The sequence below is a fragment of the Hesperophylax consimilis genome, chromosome 25, assembly GCF_061612785.1.
Source record: "Hesperophylax consimilis isolate HC1 chromosome 25, BYU_Hcon_1.0, whole genome shotgun sequence".
NCBI classification, from domain to species: Eukaryota; Metazoa; Arthropoda; class Insecta; order Trichoptera; family Limnephilidae; genus Hesperophylax; species Hesperophylax consimilis.
The window spans coordinates 20572478-20585758 of record NC_142860.1 but is presented as its reverse complement, the minus strand read 5'-3'; the positions used below and the strand labels follow the sequence as shown (position 1 = coordinate 20585758).

The 13281-nt window shown below is 34.7% G+C and overlaps 1 protein-coding gene across 3 annotated transcripts in view; it reads right to left on the bottom strand.

Moving 5' to 3' along the window:
- LOC149411655 (ABC transporter G family member 20) overlaps positions 1 to 13281 on the bottom strand; it is a 177762-nt gene that overhangs the window by 81885 nt on the left and 82596 nt on the right. The gene's annotated exons all lie outside the window — the stretch shown is intronic.

Below are 13281 nucleotides of genomic sequence, written 5' to 3'. Positions count from 1 at the left end.
ACAACACTATCAACACAGAAAAAAAAGATAACGGTCACAATTATCAATCGAATACATGATCTCGTTTTTCAGGGATAGGCGTCTTAAACCAATAGACCATTATGACCAATTTATTTAACGTCAAATTTTTCGATCTCATATTTCAAATTCAGAATTAATTCTGAACCTATTATACAAGGTGTATCGGCAAGTACCCGACAAAATTTAACCAGCTATTCCTCAGCACATTTGGAGTAAAATATGTTATTTGCGCTTTGCTGTCCGGTAACATTTTTTTTCCATTAAAAACAAAAAATAAATAAAAATTCCACACTCCGTCACTGTCATTTGCGTTGTTTCTCGCGTTCAACAGCTGTTATTAGCAAGTGTGTCAAAGAGTATCCTCGCTCTTTCGTACACACTAAATAATAATAGTTAAAAATGAGACGAATGGTGCCGTGCCATTTCGTTGTGATTGTAAAAGGTACGTACGTACATTATTCAACGAAACTCCAACAAAATATTGCCAGATGGGTTTTCAAACTTTGACAAAGGATAAAACATTGGTGACATGTGGTGAAAATATGAATAATAAATTTTTTATTAAAAAAAATGTTACCGGACAGCAAAGTGCCCATAACATTTTTTACTCCAAATGTGCTAAGGAATAGCTGGTTAAAGCTTGTCGGGTACTTGCCGATACACCCTGTATACCACACACTTGCGAAGTGAAATTTTATATTGTAACCTACACTATAACGACCGGGTAGTGGCTCCATACTTAAGACCACTACCGTCATATTGACGGCTGAACAGGTGTGAGTGTAATTTTTGTTATTATATAAAATAAATAAAACAATAAATAATAAAATTGTTTACTTTATTGAATTAGTTGCACATTTTGTAGAATATAATCTACAAAAAGACAAACGAAACGAATATTTGGTGACTAGAGATCATCATGAGATTGAATACTAACAACTGACACCAAAAAGACAAAATCAAAGTTCAGATCGAGTATAAATTATATGGGATACCGAAATAAAGGGACAGATTAGTTCATTTTGCAAGGTGAACTCAATACATGTTGTAAACTTGGAAAAAAAAGGTTGTAAAAAAACTCAGCTTAGTAGCCCCAACCGTCAAATTGACGGCGGTGGTCTCTGCAGGAATAAATCATTATCTTTAAAAAAAATCAATAGTAAAAAAAATCCAATTAATACAATAAACTTTATCGGACAGCCGTCAAAATGACGGCTATGATCTTCTAGTGTTAATACTGCGCTTTATTTGGAGTTGTTAACAATTAGAGCCTTAAAAACGTAAATAACACTTATGTATTGAGCAAACGGTCTGGGAGATTGATTGGAAAACCCACAATGGCGTAATACGAATCACACTTGTTATTAGACTTTTTTTATATAATGTAAACACTGTATATGTTGTTATATAATTAACACGCTGTTAAACTCGATTGACAGTAAGGTAAGAAATTTTCAAATATTTGCACTTACTGTCCCTTTTCCGCTAATTACTATACAAAAACTGTATCTACGCAGATACACAATTTAATTTTTTTATAATTGGGTATGAAAAAACTACAGTAATGTGTCATTTCAACGTAAACGTTAACCAGAATGACATGGATTATGATGCATTATTTGCGTGTCTCTTGCAACCTTCATGGTTAATGTCGAAGATATAAAGAGAAGTGTTATTTACTAGCTTCATTCCTCGTGTCATGATGTGCTGAAGTGCTGAGCCAACATATCTGTTCTGATATGTTGTAGGTATGCATTAACACAACCCTAAGTATGTTTTGAACAGTGATGACAAACTGAGAAAATGAAAACAATAGATTAGAGATATCGTAGATACAAAATTTTTATAGGTTAGAGCAGTGATAATATACCCGAAAATTTTGAATCTATGGGGGGTGTGATTAGCGAATTTCAGATGAAGATAATTCCCCACATTTTTCAAATCTGTGTAGGGAGAATGTACGGAATTTCGAATAGGTATAATTCCCCACTATATTTTTCAAGCCATGGGAAGGGGGTGCCTGGGGAATTCGGAGAAAAATAATTCCCAACAATATTTTCAAAACCATGCCACCCTATGGGGTGGTGCCTAAGGAATTTTCAATAAAACTGCCGAAAAATCAAAAACATACGCAGGGTGCATTTTCAGTGGTAATAAACTGCATTCGAAAGATTTTCAAAAAATTCGGTGGATTTTTCAAAATTTTTGTAGATTTTCAAGAATTTCGTGAGATTTTCAAAAATTTCGGTAGATTGTAGCCGAAATCGGTAGATCTACCAAAATTTCGGTAGGTGTGGCATCCCTGATTTTGAACGCATTGACTATAATAAAAGTGCTAATTTTTGTACATTTATAGTACAGACCTTATTGACTGAGCATAAATTTTCCTGAAAAGGTAGAAACACAATATCTGATGTGAGTTTGGGGCTCAATCTGCCTGAATGCTAGTTGAGCATCCTACATACTGGTATATCGACCACCTCATTTACAAATATAATTATGTCAAACAACATTACCACGCATTAAGAAAGCGAGATTCGGTATTTACGCGCCGAAGTGTGTACACTTTTTAGTAGCATACCTCAAAGTGTTTGTACAGTTTTGTCACATACATCATGAGGATAGGTCTGTAATGCAAAACGTGAAATATGAGATGGCCACCTTCAAACTTAATTATTAGTGACCAAACGAAACTGAGCCGAAACCGAAACTTAAGTAATGTGTCCTAATACAATTCTTAGCAAGTAAATCTAAAAAATAGTATGAAACAATAATTCGCCAAATATCCTAATTGCTCCGTACATCAAGGACTTTGAATCTGGGTCTATATTTTTATTTAAATTATTATTGTTATACTTGTAACAATTTATGAAAGTTAGTGTTAAATAATATGCAGAATGAAATAAAATACATCAATTTAATGAATAAATTGGTTTACGGGTGCCCGGAGGTAAAGTTTATAAACTTCGGGAGGTGATTCTGCATGATAGTAAAAAAAGTAAAGAGTAGTCACCGAACCTCGGTAGTGTGCAGTCGTGTTTACTTCCAGTGCTCTGTGTTTGACGGCTGACTGACGGCGGCGCGGCGTACAGATAAGATTTATTTATTGTTACATTTTCGTATTCATTATTTTTGTTTCTATTATTAGTTTGCGACGCAGTTGCGTGTATTATTTCTATCATTTATTATTTCTTAAATAGTATTTATTGTTTCATTTTTTTTTAATTTGTTGAAATGGAGGAGGATGAAAATCGACCTCATGACCCTGAGTCCATTTCTAATATTGCAGACGTCTACGATTCTGATGATTCCCAAGCTTCTGTAACCATTCCTTCCCGAAAACGGCGACCTCCGCTTTGTCTTAATGTACCTCCTAAAATTAAATCTCTTTCACAAACAAACGAATCCCCAATCTCTCATGGAAGTTATAATGATACCATTCCTACAGAAGCAAAAGCCATTGAGCTTATGTATTCTATTTCATCTTCAGTTCTATTTATTGTTAATGTCCAAAGGACTGAACAGGGGAAAATAATTCATCCCCTGGATTTCGGTAAATTTATTTTTAGCTCAAAACTCAATAACCTCGGTATTATAAATGGATCAATAAAACCGGAAGGTCGATACAAACTATCCATAGAATTTAAATCCGCCACATTAGCTAATGATTTTGTTAAAAAAATAGGTTCTCTTTCAAATGATAAATTTAAATCTTTCATACCTACTTTCAATTTAACCAGAATGGGCAGAGTAAGAGGTATCCCAACCGATCTATCAGAAACGGAAATAGTAGACGCTCTTAATGACTCTCAATTAACTCCAAAAGTTTTAAAAGCACGTCGTTTGAATTTCAAGGATACTTCCACCGGCACCACTATATGGAAACCTTCCCAATCCGTTGTTATCACTTTTGAAGGTCAAACATTACCATCCCGTGTATTTATTTATTATAACGCTCTTCCCGTTGAAGTATACAGATTCCCGACGATCCAATGTTTCAACTGTTGCCGTTTTGGCCATTCAAAACCTATTTGTCGTTCCCCTCCTCGTTGCTTCCATTGCGGAGAGGATCATCCCTTTGAACAGTGTCAAAATACAATGAATAACCCTATTTGTATTAATTGTAAGGGCAACCATACTGCTGTTAGTGTGGCCTGTCCAGAGTTATCTAGACAGAGAAATATCAAACAGTCAATGGCTGCAGACAACATTTCCTACTTTCAGGCTTCTAAATTATTCTCTCCTACGAAAAAATCTTTTGCAGAGATAACGTCTAACGCTTCTATCTTTCATTTTTCTTCCCCTAAATCCCCTCTATCATCTTCCCACAAAGAAACAATTTTCAAACCGATAAAATCTAATCCAAAATTTATTCCTTCTTTCGATAAAAAACTACATAATGATCTTTTCTTAACCCGAATGGGAATAATAAATCCCAGGCTCCCAATGGGACTGCCTTAAAAAACTGTTCCACTTCCGATATCTTACCTAAAGTCATGATTGAAAATTCTTCTTTTATTCAAACTTTAATTACCCTATTAATTACGATCCTTTCAAATAACAATAAAGTACCGTCCAACGCTGCCGATTATATGAAATCTTTACTCTCTAGCCTTCCCGATGTATCCGCAACTGAGCAAAATACTTCAATGGAATAGTAGAAGTCTATTCGCCAACAAAATTGATCTTGTACAGTTACTTGATGAACATAATATTTCAGTTGCTGCCATCTCCGAAACGTGGTTAAAACCCTCATACCAATTTAAGATTCCTGGATATCATTGTCTAAGACATGATAGACTGGATGGCAAAGGTGGCACTGCTCTTATTATACATAATTCTATCCCTTTTAAACAAATTATTTTCAACACTCTCCCCAATAATTTTCAGATAGTAGCAGCTGTTGTATCTGATATTACATTACTATCAATATATATCCCTCCCTCTACAATTTTTGTTGAAAACGAATGGTCAACATTTATATCCCAGATTCGTCCCCCGTATATGATACTTGGGGACTTCAATGCTCATTCTCCTTCTTGGGGCAGTGAGTTAACAAACCGTTCTGGCCATAATCTATTAGAATTTATGGATACCTATAATTTATGTATTCCAAATGATGGATCTCCAACTCGTTTCACTGCCCCTCAACATCGGAAAAGTGCAGTCGATTTATCTCTTTGCTCATCTTCGGTGATTCCCATATGTTCTTGGAACATTCTTAAAGATCCACTTTCCAGTGACCATTTTCCTATAATAATTACCTTCCACCATCTATCTTCCACGCATTCCTTTTCGATAAACAATAGTTTTAAATTTAAAACGAAAGACGCGAATTGGAGAAATTTTTCTTCAGAATTAGACTCCATTGTTCAAGCATCTAAGTCTTCCCTTGTCAACACTAGTTTACAATGTGAATTATTTCCTAACATGATAATAAAAGCTGCAGAAAAAACACTTAAAAAACGTAATGTAAACATTGAGATAAAACATTCCACCCCATGGTGGGATGAAGAATGCACTAGTGTCGTTAAATCCAGAAGAGAAGCAATTTCCATTTTCCGTAAATGTATGTCTTTCGAAAATTACCTTTCTGTGAAACGCGCCCAGGCAGAAGCGAAACGCGTTTTGAAAAACAAAAAGCGGTCTGGATGGCGAAAATTCTGTGAACGCTTGTCTCCTGAATCTCCCCAGTCATACGTATGGTCCAATTTAAAAAAATTCGGTTCGTCATATACTCCCCAGCGTTCCAAACATATTCCAGAAGAAATTATTATAGGTTTTGCTGATAAGATAGCTCCTCCGTCAGTTGCCAGATGTGAGGAAATGCCTTCCTTTATTTCTTATCCATCTCACTCTAGCTGGCTGGACTCTCCTTTCTCAGTAAGTGAATTAAATCGAGTAATCAATTCCCTTCCAGACTCTTCTCCTGGCCCTGATGGAATCTTATATAGTTTCATTAAAGCATTCTCAGACATGTCGGTTGAATATTTTTTATCCCTAATTAATTACATGTTCGAAACGGGATTTATTCCTGAAGTCTGGAAAGTTCAAAAAATTCTTCCGATTTTAAAACCTGGCAAAAATCCATCTGAAATCTCATCCTATCGTCCTATTGCTCTTTCGTCGTGTTTAATGAAAGTAGCAGAACACTTGATAAAGAACAGATTGGAATGGTTTGTTGAAAATAACAGAACTATCTCTCCTAATAAATATGGCTTCCGGAAAAAGAAATCAACCATAGATAATTTAAGTGTATTAACAACAGACATCCGTATATCTCAGTCCCTTAATTCTTGCACTCTGGCCACATTTCTTGATCTTTCGTCAGCTTACGACGATGTATTAATTAACATTTTGAAAGAAAAATTAGTTAAAATAAAAATTCCCTTAAAACTAGTTCAATTTATTATTAATTTACTAACAGACAGATCCATTATTATCCACTTTTCCTCAAAAACGATAAATCGCAAACTATGGAAGGGGTTACCTCAGGGGTCCGTAATCAGTCCATTATTATTTAATATATATATAAGTGATTTAGACAATGTAATTCCTTCATCTGTCAAGCGATTTTATTTTGCTGATGATTTCCTTATATATTTATCACACAAAAATCTATCGCGCGCTGCGAAGGAATTGAATTTGGCTTTACATAATATTAAAGTTTGGTTGTTGACTAATGGGATGAATTTAGCTACGTCTAAAACCAAAGTAGTGGCTTTTACGCGCAAAAGAAAAATACCCCCCTTTTCTGTCTGCTTTGATAATGTCCCTCTTCAAATCGTTAAGCAAATTAAATTTCTTGGACTACTTTTGGATCATAAACTTTCCTGGCTCCCGCATATTCAGAACATTTCGGCTAAGTGTGAAAAGGGGCTAAATATTATGCGAACTGTTTCCAGAGTGTGGTGGGGATCTCATCCTACTACTCTTAAATTAATGTATGGTGCTCTAGTGCGAAGCCATTTGGATTATGGAACATTTCTTTTCGATCCTCTTCCTAAATATTTGGACAAAAAACTTGAAAGAATTCAGTCGAAAGCGCTCAGAATAATTATTGGAGCGATGAAATCTTCTCCAATTAATTCTCTCCAGGTAGAATGTGTTGATCCCCCCTTAATTCTGAGGAGACAATTCCTGGCTGATAAATATATTTTTAAATCTTTTTCTGTATCGCGTCACCCTTTAGAACAAAGCCTTGATTATTTGTTCAATAACTTAAATAACGAAAAAAGATAGACAGATAAAAATCGACTTCCTCTTCTTCTAAAAAGTTTTCTTTCATTCAAATCTCTGTCCTCTTCCCTCCAAAATCTACAAAAAGATCCTATCCTTCCTATTTTCACTATCCCATTTGATTCTTTCAATTATATCCCCAATGTTATAACTTCAGACTTCCGAACTGATATTTTAACCTCATCTAATCAAAATGTTGAGGAAAAATTTAAAAACATTACATCTTCTAAGTTTCCAGAATTTTCACTCATTTACACAGATGGTTCTAAGTCTGATAACAAAGATTGTGGAGCTGCGGTACACATTCCCGAATTCGATTTAGATTTGTCTTATAAATTGCCTAAAGAAATTTCTATATTTACTGCAGAATGCTTCGCAATTGAACAAGCTTTGAGCCAAATCCAGCTTTTCAATATTCGACGAGCCTTACTGTGCACTGACTCACTAAGCGCAGTGTTGAAAATTTCCTCAAATATCCATAAACCAGAAGACTATATTATTTATAATATCAGAAACACCCTTAAATCTTTAAATGAATTAAATTTCGAGACAATATTGGTTTGGGTCCCTGGCCATTTGGGAATTGAGGGTAACGAGAAAGCCGATTCTCTAGCTAAACTTGGAACAATTTCTGGCTCTAATCCTTTAGATTTTAGAATTCCTATCTCTGACGTCATCCCAATTCTTAAATCCAATATGATTCGCTCCTGGGAAGAAAATTGGTCTGATACGAAAACCCAAACTGGTGCTTTTTATGCTGGAATACAAAATCATATACCAAGTAAACCTTGGTTCCACGGCAAGAAAAAATCCAAAAGATTTATTTCCTGTATCTCGAGAATGAGAATTGGTCATTGCTCCATTGCATCCCATTTGTTTAAAATCCGGGTCCAAGATAGTCCACTCTGCCAGTGCGGCATGGAAAATGAGACTCTTGATCATGTTTTCTTTAATTGTAAAAATCATTCATCTTTCAAAGGCATTTATCGTTTACTTATAAAAATCACCCACCAATCTCCCCTTAGTATTCCTTATTTACTTTCTCTTAACAATTCTCGCATTTTCTCAGTTCTATACAAGTTCATAGACTTGAATGACTTCAATATTTGAGATTTCCTATTCCCGTATAGATTTCCCATAAAATTATAACCATCTCCCCTAACTTTAACGGCACATAGCACTCTTTTTAGGGTGAATTGCCTAATACAAAAAAAAAAAAAAAAAAAGTAAAAAAAAAAAAACTTTTTTAGAATTTTCATTGTTTAGAAGTAGTGTTCAGGTACAAAAGTTGAATTGTTTGTATGGAAAAAATAACATTCTTCTATGGAAAGATATTTGTGTACAGTAAAAAACAACTGAATTACGAAAAAGTTATTTTTATTACTTGTACTGAAGTGAAGAAACACCTCCCGAAGTTTGTGGACTTTTATCACAATTTATTCATGCCGAAGTTTCGGTAAATTTTTGGCCGAAGTCACTGCTGTTATGTTATAACAACAATTTCATTTTTTCTATCCCTCAGATAATAGAACAAAGGGAAAAGTGGCATGGAAGCGTGCCGACTGTTGCCGAGGTACGACCAAACTTCACGAGCTATCAAATCGGCTACACTGTGCCAGTTATGCGTGTGGTGTTTAGGAGAAACATAGAAGTATCTCCCCCAAGAACTCTCGTGAAACCCGATATTAGCAGGGGTGTCCAAGTTCATGGGTGAGGTTTATCCAGGTTTTGCTGGTGGATACATCTATCCAACAGCTGCGTGGAGAACCGAAAAGGGAGAGACTGGTTGAGGGAGACCCTTTGATCTCTCAAACCAGACTCTATCAACCTTTTGATTAGCACCGCAGTGGGAATGATGGATTTATACGTGCGTCACTCTTGGATACGCTGATCCTTAGATTCCTACCATCCCTTTTACCTTCCCTGAATTTCCTTGAAATAACCTCCATGCATCTCCAAAGATGACATAGGCCCTGAGAGAAATTATTTACTCCTATGTGGAGTAATGTACAAGAAATAATAATAATAAGAATGATGTTAAAAACTAATCTTCATCGATTCAGAAAACTATCCTAGAGAAAAGATATAGAGTTTATTTTTAATACATAACACGAAACTTGCTCTGATGGCGTTAAATTTTTAACGAATTAGAGAAAAAAAAAGACATTTCGAGAACCGTTCCGAATTGAATGGTAGTTTAACGAGAAGGCAAGTCGGAGAGCATTTTTCAATTATTTACACTCCATTTCCTATTCTTATTCAATGAAGATACGTTTTCAACACGCCTGTGTCACAATGTTCATCATAATCAGTGGCGTAACCGGGCAGCCGGAATGGCGTAAAGGGGTTCACGTTGGAGAGATCAAATGCACAGTAAACAATCGAATCAAAAATATGTGAATACATTTCAAACGATGAATTTTAAAAGAAATGAACTTTTAAAGAAAAGAAATGAACTTTTAACGAAAAGAAATGAACTTTTAATAAAAAGAAATGAACTTTTTTAAATAAAAGAAATGAACTGTAAATGAAAAAAAAAATTACAGAAAAGAAATGAACTTTTAATAAAAAGAAATGAACTTTTAAAGAAAAGGAATGAACTTTTAAAGAAATGAAATTAACGATCAGCCGAAGGAAGGTTTAAAAAATATGTGTGTACACCGCCCAAGAGTCTAAAAAGCTCCCAACTGGGATCTGCTGTGATGTTCAAGGGAGAAGGAAAGAAAAGGAGATGGGGAAGAGTTTATTTATCTATTCAAATCTCGAAGATTAAAATAAAGAAATTCCCGTAAAAACATGGAATATTAAAAAAAAATCAACCGATTTCAGAGCACAACTCAAAAAACTTGCCTCTTCAGAAATTTAAAACGATAAATTATTAAAATAAACCGAAATATATAATACATTTGAGTTTTTTTTCGCAAATTGTGAGCAACTTTTTTTTACTATCCAACAAATATGGAACCCTTCTGAGCCCGGGAATTTGTCATTACGCCACTGATCGTCATGGTGATTATTTTTTTATCAATTCGTTCCATCTGGTTGTATGACCGATCCACTTGTACTTTCGTTGTTTTTATTTCGTGGTGTATTGAAATTTATACCGTAAACAGATTTATAATCGCTGGCTTTGTTAGGATTTCAGTTTTTTTGATTACCACACACAATTATCTGCATGTTACGTGGGGAGCAGTAGAAATTTGTACGTCTTTTTGAGGAGAGTAAACATCGGTAATGGAGAGACAGAAACGGACGAGAAATTCATAAAATATCCGTAACCCTGTATGGAGCCGATTGCACATTTGACTCAGAGCATATTTCGTTGAAATTCTTTTAGAACAAACGTAGCACTATCATCTATTATCCCATCTGTTAAGGGTATGTTATGCGAAAAGGATTTCTGGATTTTCTAAAGGTTTTGTATGTAAGTATCTAAGGGTTGCAAACCAAAATTGGTTAACAAACTTACTAGTATGATGCAAAATCTACCAGAATCAAAAATGTGCGCTGTTGTAATATTTGTGGGGTTTGTACCCCAAGTTTTGACCTGGAGTAAGTTTTGAACCACGTGCTTGACCTGGCAACGTAAAAACATATTTATATGAAAAATAGCTTGTCATGCAACAGATTTCATTTATTTTTTTCTTCAATTGGCGTTAGACTTATTTTTTTCCCATATCATTTAATTATCAAACACACTTATTTCGGTTATCTGTGCTGGTCCTGGGTAACTCTGGTTTAATGAACTCAAATATGCTTTATAATTCAGGGAAATTTTCAAAACTGATTTATTGAAGAATTCATGCGAGTATTTTTATACAAGAAAATTATTTTTATTTTCCATTCTGTATTTGAAATATTATGTTCTTTTATTTAAAATATCTTGACAAATAACGACAGATTTTCAATTTTCAAGAAAGCGTTAATTACTAGATAACCAACACTTCTGTTGTAGGTTAAACAAAGTGGTTTGCTACGTTTGGTGACTTAGCAGAGGTTCCAGTGATCATGAGGTGAGGTTTGTTTGTGCATTTGTGGCCGATGATGTGCCGACCCTGAACACTCTCAACCCATCGCTTGCATCGCAGTGGGAGAGATGGATTCATATGTCAATCCTGGATACATTAACTCCCAGATTCCTACTCTCCCCTCACATCGTAGAGAAACCCTCTAGAACTTCGTTTCCTTTTTTAACATAAAAAGTCCCTCCACACAGCATCCTCAAAGATGACACAGGCTCTGAGACAATTATTCCTCCTGTGTGAAGTTAATGTAAAAAAATTCAATTTAACTCTCATTTCCATTGTAATTAACGTCTCACTCAAACGTATTGTACAGGGTACAGTAAAACAGACAGTGCAGTTTTGAAGGACAGGTACATCCCGTGTGGTGGGGGTAGGAACCTGAGAGGGGCCTCATTGTGTCGGGAGGGTCGTTCCGTTTTCAGTAGTTATCATGATTTGATCCGGACAACACCGGGGCTTCGCCGTCCGCACGTTTTGAAAAGCCGTTCTTTAATCGCCGGTGTATTGTGCAAACTGCACTGTCTGTTTGCTGCACCTTGTATGAGTTACTTTTGAAAAAAACCGTTCTTTTTTGTGCGGGTATTGAACCTACTAAAATTCAACTAGAATTTACTCATCTCTTGGTGCAACAGTTTTCTAAGTACATCACTTATAACAATACACTTTATCCGATTCGGTAATGGATAATGGTTTTCTTAGGTATTTGTAGTTTGGCTATGAGAACCAGTAACTGGTTATTCTCGTTCGGTTTTGCGGCCGCAGTATCCAGTATGTACTCAAGATATAACGGTAATCTAAATTGAAGCCAGATGTAATATCCATCTACTGCTATAACTAGTGGTTAGTCGACCTTCTAGTTGTTGTTATGCAATTGAAAGCAATTCGTCTCTTGCTGACGTCCAAATTTATGGCATTAAGCTGACGGCAGACAGATGCGGTAGAAACGCATTAAAAGGTGACTCAAATCTGATGAATACTTATAATTTAAAAAAAATATATACTCCGTTTTTACTACCCGTATATGAGCAGTTACTACATGGATTAACAAAACGTCTTTTGAAGGAAAGATAAGTCATTCATTGATTTTTCATCTTTGAATATTGATCTCAATAAAAAAATATTACTAAGTCAGATCTCTACATATTGTGATAAAAAAAATGATTTATCTATAAAAATATTCTATTATATAAGATCATATTATGCATAAAATCTATGGTTAACAAAACATAATGCATAAATTGAATGATTTAAGTTCATTTTGAAATATTATATTTAGATGAGACATGAATCGAAAAAATAGATTCTGCATTTTTACCTCCAACTGACCTCCAACTCTTCCAACGCTCTACGTAAAACTGCTGAATCCGGTCTACGCACACCGCTTATCGCGTTTTAATATTGGAACAAGTTTCGAAGAGATCAGTATCGCCTTTAATTGTAGTTCTATTAACATTATACATTTTTCGCATTAACATCTGTGGATTTCAGATATTATTAATACCTACAAAATATAATATTTTTTTCAAATTCCCTCCATTAGTATTATGGGCAAAGAGGAATACATATGGTAGTTTTTCGACAGAATTTCTGCATGAATTTTTTCATGTTTTCAAACAATAATATCAAAATATTGAGACTAATGCATCATTCATTGTTTTTCTTAGATTTTCCCACTTGCATCGCTCTGATCATAATGTCAAAAATAAAATTCTATGAGAAATAAACACAAAAAAAAATTACAACTGAATAATGAAAAACACCATGTCATTTAATTCCTCTTTTCACAAACTTTAGAAATAGCCTAGTATGTACGTGCAATTTTAATGCATTTTGACACCAACAAAAAACCAACAATCTAATTTTGAACCTTTCGAAACGAAAACATGTGTGTTTCAAAAATTATTTATTTTATGTGTTTTTACGTATCTTCGGAATGTTATGCAACAACAAATTTACACGTGTTGGAGTGCGAACAAAAGCAGAAATGCTACTTATC